This window comes from Sarcophilus harrisii, chromosome X (genome assembly GCF_902635505.1).
Source record: "Sarcophilus harrisii chromosome X, mSarHar1.11, whole genome shotgun sequence".
Classification (NCBI taxonomy): Eukaryota; Metazoa; Chordata; class Mammalia; order Dasyuromorphia; family Dasyuridae; genus Sarcophilus; species Sarcophilus harrisii.
In genome coordinates, this window is record NC_045432.1 from 61,893,868 (window position 1) to 61,918,050 (window position 24,183).

General features: G+C 36.2%; 1 pseudogene; it reads right to left on the minus strand.

Moving 5' to 3' along the window:
* LOC100931886 overlaps positions 1-24,183 on the minus strand; it is a 73,862-nt pseudogene that overhangs the window by 49,212 nt on the left and 467 nt on the right.

Genomic DNA, 24,183 nt, shown 5'->3' on the forward strand with positions numbered 1-24,183 from the left:
GGGTTGGGCAAAGGGCCAAGCAGACAAGGAGGTCCAAAGGTGGTGAGGATTCACAAGTGACAGTAAAAGCATGTGACAGTTTGCATGAATGGGAAGCAATGAGATCCAGATGGAACAAACTGAGTCTATCTTGAGCACTAAAGTCATTCTCATCATTCTGGGTAAGGGAAGTTAGGATCCCATGTCTAACAATCTAATAGAGTAAAAAGTACAGATTAATAAGTAAATGCCACATAAAAGATTCTGAAGAAATCACGTTAGCAAATCAGTAGGTTCGTTTTTGAGGGGGAACCATGAAGAAGTCTCAGTTGTGCAAATAGAATAATCTGACATATGGATTATAATTACTGATGCTAATATTTTTATAATCTCCTTTTATTTTTCCAAATATATGCAAAGATAGTTTTCAACATTCACCTTTGCAAAACCTTGTATTTCAATTTTTCTCCCTCTCTACTCCTGCTCTCCTCCCCTAGACAGCAAGCAATCTACTATAAGTTAAATGTATGCAAATCTTCTAAACATATAACCATATTCATTATACTGCATAAGAAAAATCAGATCAAAAGGGGAAAAACATGAGAAAGAAAATAAAAAATCCCAGCAAACACCACCACCACCAAAAAAGGTGAAAATACTATGCTTTGATCCACATTTAGTCTCCATGCAGATGGCTCTTTCCATTACAAGTCTATTGGACTTGTGGGCAGTTCTACTGGAACTGCCTTGAATCACCTCATTGTTGAAAAGAGCCTCATCCATAACAATTGATCATCACATAATCTTCTTGTTGATGTGTACCATGTTCTCTTGGTTCTGCTCACTTTGCTTTGCTAAAAGCAAAATCCAAACAAATGTTTCAATAGGGACTCACTCTCACAAAAGATGATTCAGAAAGTATTTTATATTTTCCCTGCCAAGTAGATTGACTTTTGCAGTAAAAATGACAGAATGAAAATGGCCAATAGGGAGTACATATCCAGTACAGGTAAGGAGATAATAGGGGAATATACCTAGTTGCTTTTGGGAATTCAAGTCATTTTACCCAGATGAATGAAATCCTAGAGTACCAAAGGAATGGGTAGTTGTCAGAGATAGCTCAAAAAATCATGAGGAATTTTGTTGTGATATTCAAAATGGGTGGGTGTGGGGGGGGGCAGAATTAGCTAACTACAGGATTTTAAGCTTGACTGGTTCCCAGAAGAATTTCTAGAATGGATAAATAGGTGATGAATATATCAAATTCATATTCTGGTGCCTCACTGTGGTACACAGGTGACTCTGGTTTCCTGAGAGTTGTGACAACTGAAAATGAATTCCATGAGGTTCTACCATGTTGGAAAATTTTCAAATATGGTTGTAGAAATACATCAAATCAATTATTCAAGGATCAGTCTAAGTACATAGAGGTCCTTTTTCAATAGTAATTCTCTTTGGTGATAATTCTTTGGCCATTGTACGAAACAAAGACATATTCAGCATGTGAATTTGCATATAAATGAAGGCCATATAGTTTAAAAAAGCTTCTTATGGATTTTAGAAACTATTTGGAAAAGTGAGATGCCTTAGAGGATTCCATCACAACAAGCCAACGGGAATTGCAATCATTAAACAAATTTCTTGAAATTTTCTCCCACGACCAGTATCTTCTAAAATTCATTCAGCTTTTCCATTTGGGTTAGTCCTTTGCTCTCTTAACACACTCAGAATTATTTTAAGCAGATCATACTCTCTTTGCTTTAAAGATAGAGCCATTTACCGCTTTCAAAGCACATCTACTCTCCTGAATTAAATTGAAAGGTTCATGGAGGAAAGGATCACGTCTTATTTACATGTTGTATTTTCCCCAAAACTGAACCTACTGGTATATATAGAGATGTTCAATAATTTTTGTTTGGATTTTTTTTAATGAGTAGCTTCATTAGACTGTTCATTTGCAGCATTTATTCTACCTTTTCTGTAACAGAGTATGAAGCAGCCTATATCTGTATTTCATTAAAGACAAATGAATGAGCAAGCACAAAGAAACATAAATAGGCAGCAGGCTGTAGATGCTAAGCTAGCCTCTTCAGACATTCAACGTGGAAGATTAAAATACAGCCAAGAAGAGAACATTTAATCCCATCTACCTTTGACACATCACTGTGAATGGCATATACTTTTAGGGATGGAATATTTGTTTACAGAAAAATTCTTTATGAACTTTTGCTACACAATTAATTCTAAAATGTTCATTCTCTACATTCTCAATAGCTCTATGTTGGATGATGGGATGTGGATTCACTTTTCTGCAGTCAGTCAAATAAATAAAAACCTAAGGTCTGTCCAACTCTAAGATTCTTTAACAGATTTGCTTGGGTAACTTTGCTGATAGATTTCTGATCTCATCAACATGAATATTTCCTCCAAACCAGGTAGACAGATGTCCATCTTGTTCAAGTCCAGTTCATGTCCTCCCTTAAGTTCTTGACAGGACATCAATGCAATTTTGTAGAGAGCTCTTTATTACATCTGTGAACATCATGGATAACAACAGGAAGGCACATGAGTTGGCCATCCGTTATCATCTGCTCTCCACCCATGATTGCTTCCTTCTTTTTCCAACCATAAATGTCTGATAAGTAGATGACTAGTTATAATGATTGTCTTTATTCAATTTCTGTCATACACTTGTCAAATCTATTAATGGTTATCAATCAACTGAAAGGCAGTGAAAAGGGGCTACGTTTTTGAGCTGTGTTCACAGTAAAAGAAAAAAAAGAAATATAAATTATTTTCTACTTCAATATAAAAGTATGGAACACTCAATCTCAGCATTCAAAATATTGGCAATAGTGATTGTCATCAAAATATAAATGAAATTAAAATGGTAAATTTTGAAAAGAAAATTAGCAATGACAGACATGGATGCCAAGCAATCAGATTCACATAATTTGTTTGCTCCATCCTTACTCAAACTATATGTCAAATGCATTATTAAAGCCTCTTACTATCCTGGATGAAGTGTGACAGTGGCTGTAATCCTCTTTTCTACAATCAAATGCCAATATCCCAGAAACATCATGTTGCTTTTTACCTTGAAAATGTTATTTCTTTAGTCTCAACAATGATCTAACATCCTCTAGCCACTGCATGTACTAACAACCATTGTGAGACAGGGATGCCATCTCTTTAGCATCAGGAAGTAAGTGATTCTGATTTCTAATAATTCAAATTAGAACTAATAATTCAAACTAGAAACAGAGAGATACATCATTCTATCTCCTATTTCCTCAATGTACAGTCAGCAGCACACAGTGACAAGGCAATGATAAACAAAGATGGTATGATTCAAACATATAGGCCCAGGGAGCTAGGGGAATAGCCTGATTAACTCAATGGCAATTTAAGAGAAGGTCGATATACTTAACTATCAAAGGTATATAGTTTTATATCATGTTACACAGTAGATGTATTCTAAAAATATGTTGATTATATTGTTCTTATATCACTATCATTATTGAAGAGTCCTCACACACAGACCCTGAGAGTCGTCCCTTGTAATAAAGAAAAATAAAGGCAGAAAGGACAATTAAAAGTAAAAACTAAGAAGCGAATCAACTGAGTGTCAGCATATTCAAAGAAAGAAAAGAATTGCATTTTCCTTCTCTTCTTGAGCAACTATTTTGATCATTATAAGTAAAGAGTGTTAAGTTGTATTTTTTTTCTTCTTTCCATTATCTTGATTTTAGTCATTGCGTATAATATATGATGCTCTCTTCATGATGTTTACATAACTCTCCATCAGTACACATAAGTCATTCCACACTTCTCTTTATTTTTCTTAGGGCATGGAAATATTTAAATAGTCACATACCAAAATTTTTTTTAGCCATTCCCCAAATGTTTTTCATGTATTCTCTTTCCAAAACAGCACTTCTGCTTTTCAAATTATATCATAAAGCTCTACTTATTAAAATTGCTTGGTAACAGTCGATACAAAAATCTAGAAAGAATGCTATATTTGACAAGAATTGCTATGGAAAATAATTTGGCAGAAATTGATGATATCAAAATCTTATGCCACATGCCACAAATTCAAATGGATATGTGGCCTGAATATTAAAGTTTAAACCATAAAAAAGACAAAATAAAAGAGAACTAGATTAAAAGCCACTCATGATTATGGGTAGATTGGCACAAATGCAGTGGGAGTAGAAGGATTCTTAAGCAAAAGAGGTATAGAGGTACTCACAAAATAATAAAACAGACAATGGCTATTATATTAAGTTGAAAAAACTTTTGACTTAATAATGATTATTGAGCTTATACAGAGGTGGAAAGTTAGGCTTGGCATGTGTTTTGTATACCCACTCTACCCCATGGTCACTGAGTTTATTGGAGGGAGAGTATGAATCAGATTTGTGGGGGGGGGATTTAATGTTAGATTATTCCTGCATTTAAATAAATGTTCCTTTTTATTAAGTAAATGTTTTATGTTTAAGAGCAAAAATAATGTGCTTCATAACCGAAAAGGTCATCATCCCAACGGTGGGATGACATCTGGTCCCATATGGAGGACCATATGGGAACTGGTATATTTACTCATCAATCAATCAAGCAACAACCATTTATTATACACTATGTGCCAGATATATACTAGGCACTGGTAATACAGAACCACATGTGAAATAATTCCTTTCCACAATGAGTTTCCATTCTAATGAGGAAAATAACATATACATATATAAGTATAAATAAAATGAACACGAGGGAGTTTGGGGATTGAATATATTACTTTGTGGGTGATGCAATGGAAGAGGTCAAGAAAAGCTTTATGTAGAAAGAAGCTAAGCTGGATTTTGAGGGAAAGCAGGGATTATAAGACAAAAGTGAGAAAAAAGAACATTTGATGCCTTAGGAAGAACTAGTGCAAAGGAGACAGAGGGTTGTATTTAAGGAACATGAAAGAGACCACATTGGCTAAACTACAGAGTTCATATAAAGAATGGGTCTGATGGAAGGGAAATTTGCTGGATAAGATGGGAGAAGACAGTATGAAGGGCAGGTGTAGTAAAGAATTCTTAGTAAGAACAGCTACCTCTTCATCAAAGAATGGTATAAAGGAGGAAATAGTGATGTCAAGGAGGAGAAGGAGCTCTTGATACAACAATTCATAAATTCCCCCCTCCTTTTCTTCCTCCCTTATCTTCTACACACACACACACACACACACACACACACACTCTCTCTCTCTCTCTCTCTCTCTCTCTCTCTCTCTCTCTCTCTCTCACACACACACACACAGAGTACACTCAGAACACAGTCTCTTTCTTGTTTCTCACTTGAAGTCCTTAGCTTTCCCAGAGGCTCATCTCATGTGCTATCTCCTGCAATCTATGAGACCTCTCTTCATTGCCCCAGCAGAGCATCAAGGACACTCCACATTTAACAGCTTTTCCTTTATTTGTATATATTTTGTACTTAATTGCATACATCTTGTTTCTTCCACAATCCCAGTAGAATTCAAGCACATCAAAAACAGAGACTGTTTCATTTCTGCCCCTATATCTTCAGTGCCTAGAACACAGTAGTTCTTAATAAACTTAACTGAATTGAAACAGGGTATATATTTTAAAGAGCTTATTAAAAACTCATCATCTCGAAGAAGGACAAATTCTATGAGTGCTCCAAATCCAGTTCTGTCATTACTTAGAAATAAGCCAGGGAAGCCAAAAGAAGAGTGTCAAGTAAACCAGAAACTGATCACCAGTGACATTATAATTCAGACTTGGCATAGTGGATTAATTATCACTAGCTGCAATTTTCTGTGGACAGAAAGGTAATCAGCTTTATCTTGATAAGGGTACATAATCAAGAATACACAAAACTCACTAAAGGAAGGCTACATTCTGCAGATCAGGGTTCTCTAAACAAGACACCGAAGATTCTGTGGTCACCTGGCTGACCACTCATCTGTTATCCTTCTCTTTTTCTCTCTACACTATCTACTTCCCTCATCATTCACAAACCCATTACTACATGTGGAGGAAGAAGAGATGTGGTTCATGGCTACTGTCCATCAGATGGCTCATTTAAACAAGGAAGATATTAATAGATTAGGCTTGTGCTGATACTTCTGTTTTCACACAAAGTCATACGGTGAAATCCCATTGTAATTATCTTTCATCTACACTGAATATATCTCATAGGTAACTAATCATTTACATGTTGTCTCCCATATTAGAATGTAAGCTCCTTATGGACAGGGATTACTTTTGCCCTTCTCTGAATCCTCAGAGCTTAGCTCAATGCCTGCCACATAGTAGGTATTTAATAAATGCATGTTGACCCGACTGGTTTTTCACTAGGGACTACTCAACAACTCATTTGGAGAGTCTGACAGTGATTAATTGTACTCATGTTTACATGAGGGATAGCTGTGGTAGTTTTAATACATTTTTATTATTTTAAGATGCCCTAAGGAAGTCAAATATATTAATAAACCATCACGTTGAGAGCAAGCACATCAACAGAAGAATAAATAGCTAATTTGCTCATTATTGACAGACAACAGCTGGTTGGTTGATCGAGTTAAGGCATCTATGCCTATCTGTATGTATATATGCAAATATACATATATATACACACACAAATACACATTTATATATGTGTATACACACATATACATATACACACATATATGCAGGTTTTTGTAACAGTTTAATTAGGTGTAATAAGAGTTGGCACTAAGGAAGAAAATATGAAATCAAGACGTTATGGAGGGGAAATTTTAAGCACTTGATAACTGGTTGGCTACAAGAGTCACATCAAGTAAATAACCATTTATTAAGTGCTTATGTTCTATGCTAGACACAGTGCTTATCACTAAGGATACAAACACAGTTAAAGTGGAAAAACCAGCCTCTTACCCTCAATAACCTTACATTTAAATTCTAAGGAAGCCTGGAACTCACCAATGAGGAAAGAAGGCTGCTGGGGTGAAGGGAGAAGATAACTGATGTTGAGAGACTGAAAGATGATTGGTCTAGGTCCTTCCACAAAATAAAACTTTCAAGAGAAACTCACCAATGTGAAAAGGGATGGGGCACATAGGGAAAGAGGAGTGAGAATTGGGGAATTAACTCCAATGGAAGAAAGATGGAACACTTTTCCCTTGAATTCCTTGCACTCTTGTTTTATCTTCACTCTACTCTTGCCAAACCTCAGCCCTAAATTAATTAAACTATCAATCTTAATTTTATTCACAAATAAATTTTCAGCTGAAGAAAGCTGAGAAAAATCCCATCTCTCTGCTAACTGGCAACAATACAAATTCATATCATCCAACCCCAACTCGGGCCCTACCAAAGTAAGCAGTCCTTTAATTCCTCCCTACATGAGTCGTTTTCTCACCTCACAAGCTATTCCAAAACTTCTCTTCCCACTTGAAGTTTCCCACAGCTCCAAATTCCCCAATCCCATCTTTACACTGAGAACCTTGACATTCATTTTACTGGAAAAAAATATGAGCTCCCTCTTCAACTTCTTTGAAATCTTCTTTCATTCCTTCCTCTTTTCCTTCAGGCTCTGACAAAGATATGACACTTCCCTATGATTAGGTCAATCTCTCGACATGTGTACTTGGATCCCATCTACTCTCATTGTCTCCAGCAAAATGAATGGTGAATCACTTCCCATCTTTTCTTGAACCTCCAATCTCTTGCACTCAACTTGTTTCATTCCTGCTCCTTTCAAACATACTCCAGATTTGCCTGAAGATATTAATTAATTTGGGGAAGCAAAAGATTCAGAATATAAAGAGAAACGATGCAAAAAGATAAGGCTGAAGATACAATAGCACCTCAAGATCTTAAATTAGACTATAAAGCAGTATTCATCAAAACCGTATTATTGATTAAAAAAAAAAACAGATCATGATCAATGAAACAGGCTATACAAGTGACAATTAGAAACAATGGAACTCAGTGATCCAGTACTTCATAAACTCCAAAACATAAATTATGCAGGAAAAGATTATTTGATAAACACTGGTGAAAAAAATGGGAAATCAATTTGGAAGAAATCAAGCTTAGACTCACATTTTACACTACATTTTATAATAAATTAAAATGTAGGCATTATCTTAATATTAAAGATTTTGTCATAAACAATGTAGAAGAAAAATAGATTATATAACCTTCGAAGCTATGGATAGAAGAGGGTAAGAAAAAGGAAAATTCTTAAACAGACAAGCAATAGAAGTAATAGCAAAAGATAAGATAGATACATTTGAGTACATGAAGTTGAAAAGATTTTGCACAAACAAAATCAATGCATCTAGGAGAAGGGTAGGTAGTTGATAAATGGAAAAAAAATCTTTGTATCAAATTTCTTAGATAAAGGGTAATTTGGGAGTATCCTCTCAGGTCTCTCTTTTTAATCATCTATTTACTAGATTATTGCAACAGGCTCTAATAATTGGTCTCCCTGCTTCATCTCTTACTACACCTGTCCATTATAGACAATGATACCAAAGCAATTTACCCTGAGTCAAGATCTGAACAGATTAACCACATCTATTTAACAAATTACAGAAGCTTCTTATTGCCTCCAAAATAAAACAATATATTAGCAAATAAGTAGAACAAGAGATAGTCCACCTGTCAGACCTGTAGAGAAGGGAGGAATTTATGGCCAAAGAAGAACTAGAGAACATTATGAAATGCAAAAAAAAGATGATTACATTGAATTAAAAAGGTCTTGCACAAACAAAACCAATGCATCCAAGATTAGAAAGAAAGCAGAAATCTGAGAAATGATTTTTACAGTATTTCTGACAAAGGCCTCATTTCTAAAATATATAGAGAACTGAGTCAAATCATTTCCCCAGTTGATAGAGAAATGCAAATTGAGACAACTTTGAGGTACCACTTTACACCACTGTGACTGGCTAAGATGACAGAAAAAAATAATGACATGTTTTAGAGGGATGTGGGAAATGGGACATTAATGTATTTTGGTGGAGTTGTGAACTAATCCAAGCATTCAGCAGAGCAATTTGGAACTATGCCCAAAAAGGTATCAAATTGTGCATACCCTTTGATCAAGCAGTTTCCTTACCGGGTCTACATTCCAAAGAGATCATAAAAGAGGGAAAGGGACCCACATATGCAAAAATGTTTGTAGAAGCTCTTTTTGTAGTGGCAAGGAATTGGAAATTGAATGGATGTCCATCAGTTGGGGAATGGCTGAATAAATTATAGTATATGAAATTAATGGGATATTATTGTTCTATAAGAAATGATGAGCAGGCTGATTTTAGAAAAGCTCAGAAGACATACAAGAACACATGCTGAGTGAAGTGAGTAGAACCAGGAGAACACTGTACATAGTAACAACAAGATTATGTGATCATTTGTGATGGACTTGGCTCTTTTCAACAATGAAGTGATTTAGGCTAATTCCAATAGACTTAAGATGAAAATGCTATCTGCATTCAAAGGGAGAGCTAAGAGGACTAAATGCGGATCAAAGCATACTATTTTCACCTTTTTCCCCATTTCTTTTTGTTTTTTTTTCCTTTTCTCCTGTTTTTTTTTTCCTTTGTTTTCTTTTCCAACATGACTCCCATGGAAATACGTTTAAAAGAATTGCATATGTTTAACCTATATGAGATTGCTTGCTATCTTGGGGAAAGGGAAGGTAAGAGGAGGGACAAAATTTGGAACGAATGAAAAATGAATGTTGAAAACTAACTACATGTATTTGGAAAAATAAAATACTATTGAATGAGTCTTTTAAAACTTAAAACAATTCTGAGTTTATTTTTTAAAGTTCTACACAATATAGCCCCAGTTGACTTCTTCAGCCTTATTAGATACTGTTCCCCTTTTTACATTCTGTGATCCAGCCAAATTGGTATTCTCTCTGTTCATGACATTCCATTTTCCATCTCTGTGCTTTTGCACTGGCTGTCATCCAGTACTAAAATGTACTTGCCTTTTACCTCTACTTAACAGAGTCCTTCTCTTCCTTTAAGATGTAGCTCAGATGCTGCTGGGCATGAAGCCTTTCCTAATCCCCCTAGTTCCTTCCCATAGTACATTGTATTTCATTATTCTGACAATGTGTATAGATGTATATGGTTGTATACATTGTTAACTTTTTATTTATGTCGTATATATTGTTATATATACTTCTCTCCCTCATTGGAATGTAATATAATTGTGAGGAGGGGTAGTTTGATTCTATGTACTTGCATTCTCAGCATAGTGCAGTATACACAATAAATGCTTAATAAATGTGCTGAATGATATATTAAGTATTAGATCAATTTTCCTTCTCTTGAAACTTCTACTTAAGTTTGTAATGCTGATTATGTTTTGATACTCATCCTCCCTTCTAAATTTGATATCTACATTCCAAAGAGATCATAAAAGAGGGTTTTTTGGTTTACCTGCTTGTTTTAGCTCTAAGTTTATAATTGAATTTTTTCTTTTGATATCTTTAATGATTTCAATCTTTTTTCTCTTCACTTATAGTATTCCCCTGTCACTTACTTTGACTTCCCCCACTTTCAATATAGGAACAGACAAAGGTCTGGATGATGATGCTGTCTCAACTTTCTCCTGGAATGGCTTTTTTATTTTTTGTCAGCTTTATCCTTTTTACTACATACTAGTATAGGCTTTGCTTGAGCCATAGGTTATTTTAATTAAAAATTAAGAAGACACTAAAGATTGCCTACACCCATTAATGACACACAACACCTCATAATATATTTTCTGGGTATATACGTCTTGTATAGTTACATGAGATAATAGTACCTATCTTCAAGGGTTTTTGTGAGAATCAAATGTGATAATTCATGTAAAACACCACCGTTCTTGGCATATATTGTTAGATTAGATTAGAAGACTCTAAGACTCCACCTCAAATATCATTTGCCCCATCATTCAACTAGAGGCTTTCACTGGGCACACTCCAGATATGACCTATTGCAGACTCTGCTGAACCCCCAGCCAAGCCTACTGGCTACCTTCCAAGATATTCTCTGATTACTTTTAGTCATCATAATAGTCTGGGTAGCTCAGAGAATGAAACGTACAAACTTCAGCTGAAATTCCTTTTTTTTAAAAAAAACACTTAAAAATGAACTAAAATATTTCCCTAATGTTCTTGCAAGTATTTAACCCAAATGAATATAAAAATAGGGAATAAGGCAAAGATTCACCTTGAACAATTTCATAAAAGGTATGCAGATGATGTTCACTTGAAAGTTAAAATACAGGTGTTGAAACAACCACACATTTGTCTTTTAAACTAAAAAGTTAGTAACTTCAGGGCAGTAACCAAACTGACAAACAAACAAATATTTGGCTGTCAACACTAATAATCAGTGGGGGGTCAAAGTTTTAAATGGACAAGAGGGTACTGTAAGGCCTAGCAAACCATTGGTCTATTTTTTTAATTTCTATAAGATTTTGAAGCTGATATATAGCTGCAGTTCAAAATACCATTTAGCAAAAATTAGGTAATTGCTCCAGGGCAGTTATGGAATCTCTTAGCCAGAAATAACTAGTAATGAAACCTTCCATATTTGTTTCCATATTTTCATTCATTCTGACATCCAAGTCTTGAGAAATGAGTTGGCTAAGATCTTTGCTTCCATATTTCCTGGATCTCTTATCTTATATGTCTTACTCTATGGTTTTTAGGACAGAGTAAATATCTGGAATTTCACTGATCTTGGGAAATTTCCTCTGTCAAATTCAAATAGCATTCTCTCAACAACTGGCTTTCTTGGTGGGGGAGCCAAAAAGGTACTATAGCATAGTTCTCGCAACATTCCCTTACAATCTTAAAACAATGCCTCAAAGAGAAGGCAGGAGAATATTATCCAAAAATGGTTGGGGTGAAACATTTTTCCAGCATAAGACAACTGGGAGGCTGGAAGGAGAAATGTATGGCAGTGGGACGGAAGCTGGCACAGAGAATATATGGCAGCAATAGCAACAGTGGCCTTTGGAAGCCGTGACAGAAACAGCAGCTTCCGAAGCTGTCTCTCCAGTGACAGTAAGACGATTAGACAACTGGTCAGAAATAGATTGCAGGAAATTCCTGTGCTAGCCCTGGGAACATGACTGAGTACTGTTTGGCAACTCCATTGTTAATACCCAATTCCAGGTCACAGTTGCAGGGCAGAAAAGAGCACTAGTGCTTACAGTTGCAAAGGAGTAGAAGTCCTTTCTAAGTACTAGAGCACAGATCACAGGTCATAGCAGTGACCACATCATTCCTGTATAACATCATGTTGGAAACACTGAAAATATACAATCCTCCAGAACTACCTGTGAAAGCAGGAGTGTCTAAAAGTCTGAAGCTTGGGGCAGTTCTGCCACACCCATCCTTGGGTGAACAGAGCACAACTTTTTAAAAAGCCAAGAAATAGACTGGGGAAAAAAAGCAAACAAAAAAGAACCTGACCATAAAAGGTTATGATGATGACAGAAAAAAACAAGATCCAAATTCAAAAGATGATAATGATGTGAAAATGGCTATAAGCAAAGCCTCAAATAAAAAATGTCAATTGGACATAAACACAAGAAGAATTCTTGGAAGAGCTACAGAAATAGCAAAAAAAAAATTTTTTAAACAGAATGGTAGAGAAAATTTGGGGAAATAAAGAGTGATGTGAGAAAATTGTGAAAAGAAAATAGTTTGGTAAAAGAACAAAAAACACTGAAGAAAATAACATCATAAAAATGATGAGGCACAAAATGCCACTAATAAAAATAATTCCTTAAATAGATCTGGCCAAATGGCAAAAGAGGACAAAATATCACTGATCAAAATAATTCCTTAAAAATTAGAATTTGGCAAGTGGAAGCTAATGACATAAATAAAGGCAAAAGAATGGGAACAAAAAAGAAAAAAATGTGAAATATCTCAATGAAAAAATAACTGCCCTAGCAAATAGATTGTTGAGAGATAATGTGAGTATTGCTGCATTTCCTGAATTCTATGATCAAAAAAAGAGCCTACACATCATATTTCAAGAAAATGTCTTGCTACCTTAGAACCAAAAGGTAAAATAGAGATTGAAAAAAATAAATACTAATCACCTCTTGAAAGAGATCCCTCAAATGAAAAGTCCCAGGAATATTATAACCAAATTCCAGAGCTCCCAGTTCAAGGAGTAAATATTGAAAGCAGCCAAAAAAAGACCACTCAAATACTACAGAAGGTACAGTCAAAATCACACAAGATTTAGCAGCTACCATGTTAAAGGAATAGAGGGTTTGGACTGTGATGTTCTGAAAGGTAAGGGAACTAGAATTACAAACAAGCATAATCTACTCAACCACTACACACCACACAGATTGCCTAAAATGACAGGAAAAGATAATGATAATGTTGGAGATCTCTAAAAGACAGTTGTGAAAATCAAGTAAGACTTCATCTACCCCAGAGTTGGAGTAGGCCTGAAGGTAGTCCTTGGGCATTGATCTAGGATATACCTACTTCCTCTTTCTGCTATTCTTCCATGACATCATTTTCTTCCTACCTCTCAAATATAGGCAAGTATGTACTTGCCGGCTAAAGTTCAATTTCCTGGGTAGTTCCTGTGTTTAGAATGTAAGACCCTCAGCCAATAAGGGTGGGAGGAGTAACTGAGTTAGGGATTATTTAAACTGTTAAACCTTTCTCCAAGATGCTTCCTCCTTTCAATTGCTTGTTCGACTGGAGAGACGTCCACTTCTCCTGAGAATGTATAATAAACCTTCGTTTTGCTCCTAGAGATATCTCCAGTTTCTTTTTTTTAATTATATGATGATCACTTACCATTCCAAGCCACACAGAGAGGATGTGGGGAAACTGGGCCACTAATACATTGGTGGAGTTGTGAACTGATTCAATCATTCTGGAGAACTATGGACCTATGCCCACAGGGCTATCAAACTGTTCATACCCTTTGATCCAGCAGGGGCTCTACTGGTACCAAAGAGATCATAAAAAAGGGAAAAGAATCCACACGTCAAGAATGTCTGTGGCAGCCCTCTTTGTAGTGGCCAGAAACTAGAAACTGAGTGGATACCCATCAGTTGGAGAATGGTATGTTGTGGTATATGAATGTTATGGAATATTATTGTTCTGTAAGAAACGATCAGCAGGATGATTTCAGAGAGGCCTGGAGAGACTTACAGGAACTGATGCTAAATGAAGAGAGTAGAACCAGGAGATCATTGTACATGGCAACAAGAAGATTATGCTATACTCTCATGGACTTCTCTTTTCAACAAGGAAGTGATTCAGGCCAGTTCCAATAGACTTGTGACTGAAAAAAGCTAAGCTGCACCCAGAGAGAGGACTGTGGGGATTGAATGTGGATCACAACATTTTCACATAAAAATGTTTTTTGTTGTTGTTATTTATTTGCATGTCTTTTTCTTTCTCGTTTTTTTCCTTTTGGATCTGATTTTTCTTGTGCAACATGATAATTGTAGAAATACACATAAAAATGCACATGTTTAACATATGTTGGATTACTTCTTGTATAAGAGAAGGGTTGGGGGAGGAAGAGAGGGAGCAAAATTTGGGACACAAGGTTTTGCAAGGGTTAATGTTGAAAATTATCTAGACATATATTTTGAAATTAAAAAGTTAAAAAAAATAATCTACCCAGAAAAACTTCATACAGAAAAATGGGTTTTTAATGAAACCGAGGAGTTTCAAACATTCCTGATGAAAAGGCCAGAGTTGACAAGAAAAATCTAACATTCAAAAACAAGACTCAAGAGAAACTTAAAAAGGAAAACACAAATGAGAACTCATAAAGGATTCATTAAGGTTGAACTGTTTACATTCCTTATGAGAAGATGATACATGCAACCTTTAAAAACTTTATCAATAGTAGGCAACTTAGAAAGGGTTTATATAGACAAATGACACAGGTGTGAGTTAACTATGTTGAAAAAATATCCAAAAAATGAAGAGGTGAGAAAGAAAGATGCATTGAGAGAAGAGGAAAGAGAAAAGAAAAATGGGGAAAACTTAAAATAGCACACAAGAAAGAGCTTTTACAGTAAAGAGGAAAATGGGGGAAAGGGTAATTCTTGGGCCTCACATGTGAACTGATTCAAAGAATGTGTGTGTGTGTGTGTGTGTGTGTGTGTGTCCACACTCAGTAGAGTACAAAAATTTGTCTTACCCAACAGGGAAGGAAATAAGAGAAAGGGAATATTATAAGAGGAAAGAAAAATGAAGGGAGGCAGTGTCAGAAGCAAAACAGACTTTGGAGGACAAATGGGAGGGGGAAAGAAAAGGATAAATAGAACAAAATAAGAGGAAGAAAAATATTCAGTAATCATAATTGTGACAGTAAATGGAATTAACTCACCCATAAAACAGAAAGAGATGGCAAAATGGATTAGAAACCAGAATCCACTAATATGTTATTTATAAGAAATATACTGAAAAAGAGAGACAGTTAAAATAAGGGGATGGAGCAGAATCAATTATGGTTCAGCTGACGTATAAAAGGAAGGGGTATCAATTATGATCTCAAAGCAAAGGCAATAACAGTTCTAATTAAAAACATGTGCATGGAAAGTACATCTTGCTAAAGGGCACCACAGACAATGAAGGAATATTATTACTATGCACATATGCATTAAATGATGGAGTACACAAATTCCTAATGAAAAAGTTAATGAGTTATAAGGAAGAGATAGAGAGTAAAAACCATACCTGTGTGTGGCTTCAACTCTCCCCTCTCAGAGGTAGATAAATTTAACCATGAAATAAATAAGAAAGAAGTTAAAGAGATGAATAGAATTTTAGAAAAGTTAGATATGATGGACTTCTGGAGAAAATTCAATAAAAACAGAAAGGCGAATACTTTGTTTCAACTGTACATGGGAACTTCACAAATGCTGACCATGTATTAGGGAATAAAAAGCTCATAACCAAATGAAGAAAAGCAGAAAAATCAAATGCACTATTTTCAGACCATAATGCAATAAAATTACTTTCAATAATGAGCCATGGAAGCACAGACCAAAAAGTAATTGAAAAATAATCTAACCCTAAAGAATGAGTGGGTCAAAGAATTAATCATAAAAAAAATTAATAATTTAAATTAAAGGGAATAACAATAATGGGACAATGTGCCAAAATTTGTGTGATACAGTCAAAGCGGTACTTAGGAGAAAATTTATAGCTCTGAAAGCCTGTATCACTAATAAGAGAAAGACCAGATCAATGAATTGGGTATATACCTAAAAAACCTAGAAATGAGCTAACTAAAAATCCCAAAGTAAACAAACAGAAACTGAAAAATCAAAGATTAATAAAATTATAAGTAAAAAATACTGAACCAATAAAGCTAGAAGCTGATTTATGAAACAATCAATAAAATATTGATTAATTTGATTTTAATAAAGAAGAAAATCAAATTAGTAGCATCAAAAATAAAAAAGGGTAAATATACCTTTAATGAAGATGGCATGCAAACAATTACTAGGAACTATTTCTACCAATTGCATGCCAGTAAAACTGACAATCTAAGTGAAATTGATATTTACAAAAAATAAATTATCTAGATTCACAAAAGAGGAAAAAGAATATTGAAGAAGCCCAATTCTAGGAGAAATTAAACAAGCAATGAGTGATTTCCCTAAGAAAAGATTCCCAGGACCAGATGTCTTTTCAAGTGAGTTCTGCCAAACATTTGAAAAACAATGAATAGTGTGTAAACTATTTGAAAGAAGTAAAATGGAATTCTGTCAAATTCCTTCTATGACACAAATATGATTCTGATCTCTAAACTAGGAAGAGTAAAAAGAGAGAAAGAAAATAGACTAATTTCACTAATGAATATTGATATGAAAATTTCAAATAAAATACTAGCAAGTAGATTACAGAAATACAAATCATACACTACGACTGGGTAGAATTTATACCATGAATGCTGGGCCGATTCAATATGAGCAAAACTAGCAACATAACTGACCATAGCCATAAAGAAAACAACAAAAAAACATATGATTATCTCAATAGATGCAGAAAAAGCTTTTGACAAAATATAATACCCATTCCAATGAAAAACACTGGGAAAGTGTAGAAATAAACGAAGCCCTTCTTAAAATAGGGAAGTAGTGTGGCCATGGGAGATTCCTTATTAAATCCAAGAGCAAACATTGCCTAAAGTGGGATTAAGCTAGAAGTCTTCCCAATAAAATCAAGGGTGAAGCAAGGAAGTCCATTAGTGTCTCCACTATTATTCAATATTGTATTAGAAATGTTAGCTATAGCAACGAGCTAAGAAAAAGAAATTGAAAGGACTGAGAGTATACAATGAGGAAATAAAACTATTATATTTTGAAGAAGACATGAAGTTATACTGAGAGAAACAAGGAGTTGATACAAAGTAGTTGAAACAATTAAGAACTTCAGCAAATCTGTATAAAATAAACCCACATATATCATCAGCATTTCTATAAATTACCACCATACCAAGCAGGAAGAAATATGAAGAGAAATTCCACCTAAAATATCTGCAGACAATATAAAATATTTGGGAGTCTACTGGCCAAAACAAACTCAGGAATGAGATTAAGACAATCATAAAACAGTTTTCACACAAATAAAGAAAGACCTAAACACAACTGGAGAAATACTGTCATTTTTATTAAGTCAATACGATAAAAATGACAATTCTACATAAATTATTTATTCAGTGCCATGCCAATCAAATTACCAAAGAATTATTTTTAGAGCTAAAAATAATAGTAAAAGTCATCTGGAAGAACAAAAGGTAAAGAATATTAAAGCAATTGATGAAAAAATCGTGGAGGCAGATAGCCTACCCAGGCCAGATTTCAAATTATATTACAAAGTAGAAATCATCAAAATAATCTGGTACTGGCTAAGAAATAGAATGGTGGATCAGTGGAATAGATTAGTTATACAATCCATAGTAATAAATGACCAGACTAATCTAGTATCTATTAAACCGAAAGATCCAACCTTTTGGGCCAAAACTCACTAATTAATTTTTTTAAATTACTGGGAAAACTGGAAAGCAGATGACGGAAAGTAAGTCCAGAACTCCCAAGAGACACCAAGATAAAGTCAGAATAGATAAATTATTTAGATATAAAAAGTGATATCATAATCAAATTAGAGGAGCACAGAAACATCCCCTTAACTATAGATAATGGAAGAGTTTATGACCAAAGAGAGGCAAGATCATGGGAAGCAAAATGACTAATTATGATTTCATGAAGTTAGAAGAATCGCATATGTTTAATTTATATTAGATTACTTGATGTCTAGGGGAAGGGGGAGAGGGAGAGAGAAAAAATTGGAACACAAGGTTTTGCAATGGTGAATGTTGAAAACTATCTTTGTATGTATTTTGAAAAATAAAAAGCTGTTATTATAATTTTGATTTCATGAAATTTTCAGTCTTGCACAACTAAAACCAATGAAACTAAAATTAGAAGGAAAACATAAAACTAGGGAAAATTCATATCAAATTTCTCTGAGTAAGACCTAATTTCTCAAATGTATAGGGAACTGAGCCAAACGTATATGAAATAAAACATTCACTAACAATAAACCATAATTTCACAACCTCACATTCAGTTATGAGACTCCATATGGCAACCCAAACAGCCATTTAAGAAGCTGGGATCTAGTTATGTATTAGAGGCAAGTCTTGAACCCAAGTTTTCATGGCTTCAAGGGCAGCTCTTTATCCACTACACCAGGCTTCTTCACAGATGATCTTCAGGAATGGAAAATTCATCACACTGCAGCCCATCTCTTAATGAACCTCTCTGAACTTAGCTCAACCGTTCCGGGCCAATAGATACATTCTCTTTGTGGGTGGATCATAAAAAGGCTTTCTACTTTGTTAGGACCTACTAGGGCTTTTGGGTATCCTTAGGCACAGATAGGCCTTGAGGCATAACCCAATCACCTCCAAGCCACGGTAAGGCATTACAGTAAGACTTCAGCAGAGAATGTGGACTAAGGAACAAAGTGTAAAATGATCTTCACTTTCCAGTTAGATGACTATTGGTGATGATGGTGGCAATGGGGTACCATTATAGTAACAAATATCATCAGAGAATCACAAAATATAACATTTGGAGGGGACCTCAAAAGCCATCTAGTCCAAACCCTACACAAAAGAAATCTCCACCATAATATACCTGAGAAGTAGACAAACAGCTTCTGCTTGAAGACAGCTAATGAAGAGGAAGCCATCACAACTTGAGGCAACCTATTCTACTTATATGAAGCTCTAATTGTTAGGCCATTTGTTGTAACATCAAACTTAATTTGTTTCTATTACTTGCATTCATTACTCCTCTTTCTGCTCTTTGGGGCTAAGTAAAATAAGTCACATCCCTCTTTGACATAAAAGCCTTTAAAATCCTTGAAGACAATTATGTTTCCTTCATATCGAGCTTTGTGGTCCACTGGAATCTCTGGATCTTTTCCGGAATGACTGTCTAACCAGCAGATTTTTCAACCCAAATACTGCACCCCTGAAATTCATGTTATTAGATCCAGTCCATTACTCAAGCCTAATAAGTTTCTTCTGGATCCAGACTCTCATTCTACTGTATTAGCAATCCTGTCCAGCTTTGTGACATCTGCAAATATGCTGGGCGTGCTATCTATGCTTTTATCCAAGATAACAATGTTCAACAGGGTCAAGGACAGATCTGTGGTTTACTCCACCAGAAATCTCTTGCCACAATGACAATGAACCATTAACAAATTCTCTAAGGCCAGCCATCTGGCTCATTCTGAATCCATTTGATGGTTTTGTGGTTGTTTAGTCATTTATCCTTTCCATTTCTCCACAAGAATACTATGAGATCATTTATTTCAGTGAGGACCTGAATATAACAAAGAATCAGTCTAGTGAACTCTACAGTGATCCTGGGGATGACAGCAGACTTGTAAGCTGCCTCTACAATTCTCTGGTTCCACCTAAGGCCTATAAGGAGGTATTGTGACTATGGGAGATTTCTTTTTAACTCCGGCAATTGGCCAAAAAAAATTCTCCCTATCTTTAGCCTTTGGACTCCCCTCATTTACTGATGGTGTGCTGCCTGAGATAAAAATCAGATTGCTTCTGTCAGAGTAGAGAAGGGTGTTTTTGTTACCCACTTTGTGACTCTGGGATTTAACTCGTACACGGAGTCAGGGTCTAAAAAAGGAGACCAGGATTTCATATTTTTGCTCAAGAAAACCAATTCCACCAGTTCAGCATTCACTTCTGTTTCTGTCTCTCTCCTCGATCCTCCCCTCTCCCTTTCTCCCTCTCTTGCTCCCTTCCTTCTACCCCCTTCTTCTCTCTCCCTCCCTCCTCCCCTTTGTTTGTCTCCCTTCCTCTCTCCCTCCTTGCCCCTCTTTCTTCCTCCTTCCTTCTCCACCTCTCCCTTCTTCCCTGACTTCCTTCCTCCCTCCCTTTTCTCACCCCTTCCTTCCTCTTCCTTCTGTCTCTCCCTCTTCCCCCAGCTCTCTGTCTTTCCACCTACACATGCTGCCGACTCCTCGATTGTCTGCAATGATTTTAAAAAAATTCTCTTTTTATTTTCTCAGAAAATAAGAGGAAATTTCAAGCCTGAACACCCACATATCCATTACGGGTGAAGAGAGGAAGAGCTTCTGCTGGAGCATAATCTAAGTGCAGCAGGCCCACAATCTTATCATAGATGACCTTTAATTATTGGAAAGATATTCTGTCTATCTCAGATTCACTGCCTTGTCTTACTGGGCAGTAGATGTCTGCTGTGAGACATAAAGGATTTTTTTTGTCCTAATCCCCGTGATATGACATGATTAATGAGATGAAATTCCCATTTGGAGTTTCCTACCAATCAATAGGCAGATGGGCAGTTGTGGTTGTCTAACAACAAGACAGCAGGAGATGCTTAAGCTCTTGCTACTTTTGTAGAGGAAAAATATTTAGAGAAATAACATTTAAAGCAACAGCTAACATTTTTCATGCCTGTTTTCTTTGTCAGGTGTGTTCATTCCCTGATAGCTTCTCGTTCCTCAAATCTGTGCTTACCAGGTGCTGAACCTTCAGAAGCTAAGAAAGATTGAGGAGGAGAAACAAATAGCTTTCTAAGAAATCATAATCTGCTGCCAAGAAACACCAGCAAGTAACAGGTGGGCCAGCAGTACACTTCATCCAGGGCCTTATTCGATTCAAGTGTAGCAAAGAGACTACTAGTAGGCTATGGCAACCCTATGAGCACTCCCCAGCTGACAGATGTGGAACTGAATGTGCTAGGAACCCATGTCACAGGCAGCCTCATTCCGCATCCTATCAGAGCATAAAAAGAAACCCCAACTTTTTTGGTTTTGTTTGTTTACAGTTCCTTGAGAAACCCAGACATAACATTCATATCACTGCCATAACTAGGGCAGAGGAAATGGGAATTAGTGCCAAGGCAGAAAATCTAGAGGGTGCTAGCAGGACTTTCCCAGGGACTGCTTTCTTTTTCTTCTGCCTGCCTTCTATCAGATCTAATGCAAAAAAATGAGTCCATCTTCACTTTCAGCAAAAGTGGGTATTCTGAGGTTTCCTTCCTCTCCTTCCCCCTTCCACTTGCTACAGATGAAAATAATTCTTGTTACAGCTCTGATGCATGTCTTAGTCACAGTGATCACCAACCTTTTTTATTCTATACTGAGGCCAATTTCGACTAAACCTTTTATTTCTTCACTACCATACTTAATAAATGCCCCAAAAAGAAAAGAAAAAAAATTCCACATTCTCTTACTGAAGAGCAGCTGTAGGAAAAGCTTGAAATATGAAAGGAAGGCTTGGACAAATCACAGACAATTTGAACAAGTCTTTATAATAGCACTAGTGAGAGTTGCAAATGCCATTATATCATCTTATTTTAAAGAATCATTCTGGAACATCATGAAGTCTTTCACAAGTGAAAATGCAATAAATTCTAGTATATAGCAGAAAGGAAATAAAGGGGGAGCAGATGGACCCCTCATTCTTAGTACTGCCTAAGACAATGGTTCCAATTTATACTTGGTGCCCACTCAGGCCCACAGATAGCACACAATTATTAGGAAAGCAGGAGAGAAAAAGTCAAGGGACCTATTTGACAAAAAGATTGAAGGCCCGATGTGTCATCTGGGCAATTTCCTGTCAAATAATACTGCAAGTGTGCTTGTAGAGAAGGAGTTGAGTTCTTTTGGTACAAAGATTTCTGGGAAGTGATTGCTCCTCCCCATGCCAAACTCCACAGGCAGAAGCAGCTACTATGCTCCTTCCCTCATCAGGAAGCCACCAGTTGTGTTTGGGGCTGCATCACACAGCTGCCCTTGTGTCCCATTTTTATAATGAAATAGAAATGAAATGGGCCTGCCGTGTCTTTAAATCAAAAAACACAGAGGTAATGATAAATAAATTAGAGATGGGGAAGATCTATTGGATTATCTAGTCCATTTCGCTGCTTCTGCATTATTGATTACTCACATATATTTTCTAGCTCCTTTCCTATGTTACTTGCAAAAGTCTCTAGGGAGAGGGCTCTTTTCTCCAAGCACTATTCAAAGTGTTTAGAAAACCTTAAAGTAATATACAAATGTTCATTTTAATAGTTATTGCCATTGTGGTGGTTATTATTATTATCACTTACAATAAGTGAGCCCAAATTCTTACTCTGCTATTTTCTTCAGGTCCAAGCCCAGGTTTCATTTTCCCTCTAGGGTCAAAACTTGCCGGGGAGTTACAACCCATTCACTTTCTCTTACCCAGGGTTTCATGGTGAATATTATAGACAAGGGTATGCTAATAAATATTTAACAAATAGTTCTTTGGGAAAAATGTATATTTTTAAGTTTAATTTGCATTATTAATATTTTCTCCAGCACTTTCTAAAGTCTAGATAGTCAATCAAATAATACCTGATTTGTAGCTTTTTCAATTTGCGGGATATAAATGCACACTGAAAATTTAACCTCTGCACAGCTTCCCAAGTTGAGTGAATACATGCTGGGTTTAGATATTGACAGTCTATCCAAGTAATAGAAGTGATATTTTAGCATGGACTTGAGGAGTACTGGGTGATCCCTACCCCGAGACAGATGAGGAAGCTAGGACTGAGATGGGTCAGGGGAGCTGCTCGTGATTATCCAGCTTATAAGTGGCAGAGCTGGCATATGGACCTCCAGCTCCGGGTCCAGTGAATGCATGTGGCCGAGTGGCCCATGCTGACTATTCAGTCCTTCTGACTCCTGAGAGCACCATCTTCTCATGTTGGACAGGTCTCTACCTAAATTTTTACAGATCCTCCAGAATCCCAATTCCTTACCAGTTCTTGCATCCCACCAGTGAAGCAGTCCCTCTAATGACATGACAGCCATCTGTGGCAGGCCCACGCAACTCTTGCTTATGTACTTCAGCAGCTTTGCCACAAGCAATTTAGCCATGGGCCAGGGGCCTTCTTCAAGTTCCTCTGAGTTCATAAGGATGCCCTATAAGATTACAGATTTAGAACTGAAAAAGCCTTCAAAAGGCATCCAGGATGACCGCTCTTTATCTTTACAGATAAATGAGGCCCAGCTTTTAAAGGCTGCATAGATAGCTCAAAGGAATCTGGTGTAGGAGAAGGGGCTTTGGACCAGAAGGCAGCCCAAGTCAGCCTCCTAGTGCGCTTACAGATTTAAGCTGTGACTCCTCATGCCTCAGTTTGCTCAACTAACTTATGAAAGGTAGAGCTCACCCTACCTTCCTCACAAAACTGTAAAAAGGAAGAAAATTGTTTAAAATGTGAAAATGCTTTTGAAATCATAAAGAACAATTACCTACTAAATAGACAATATTCTGAATAAAGTATAATTCTTAATTACCAATAACTATGTCCACATTTCTATGTAAAGTGAATATATTTTCTAGTATTTCAAGCTCTAGAACAAATTCAAGGTGGCAGTGTTCTCTAGCAGATTCAGAGCTGGCCTTGAAGTGAAGACGATGCAGGTTCAAGTGCTACCTCTTCATGCACAGGAGGTGTGGGGGCACATGCAAGCACGGCACCTGATTCACATCACAGGGTCCTAGGTAAGTCTCCAAGGCTAGGAGTTACACACAAGTTATTGAGCCCAAAGATTGAAACATGGTCTTTACCAGGTATCCCTTAAACT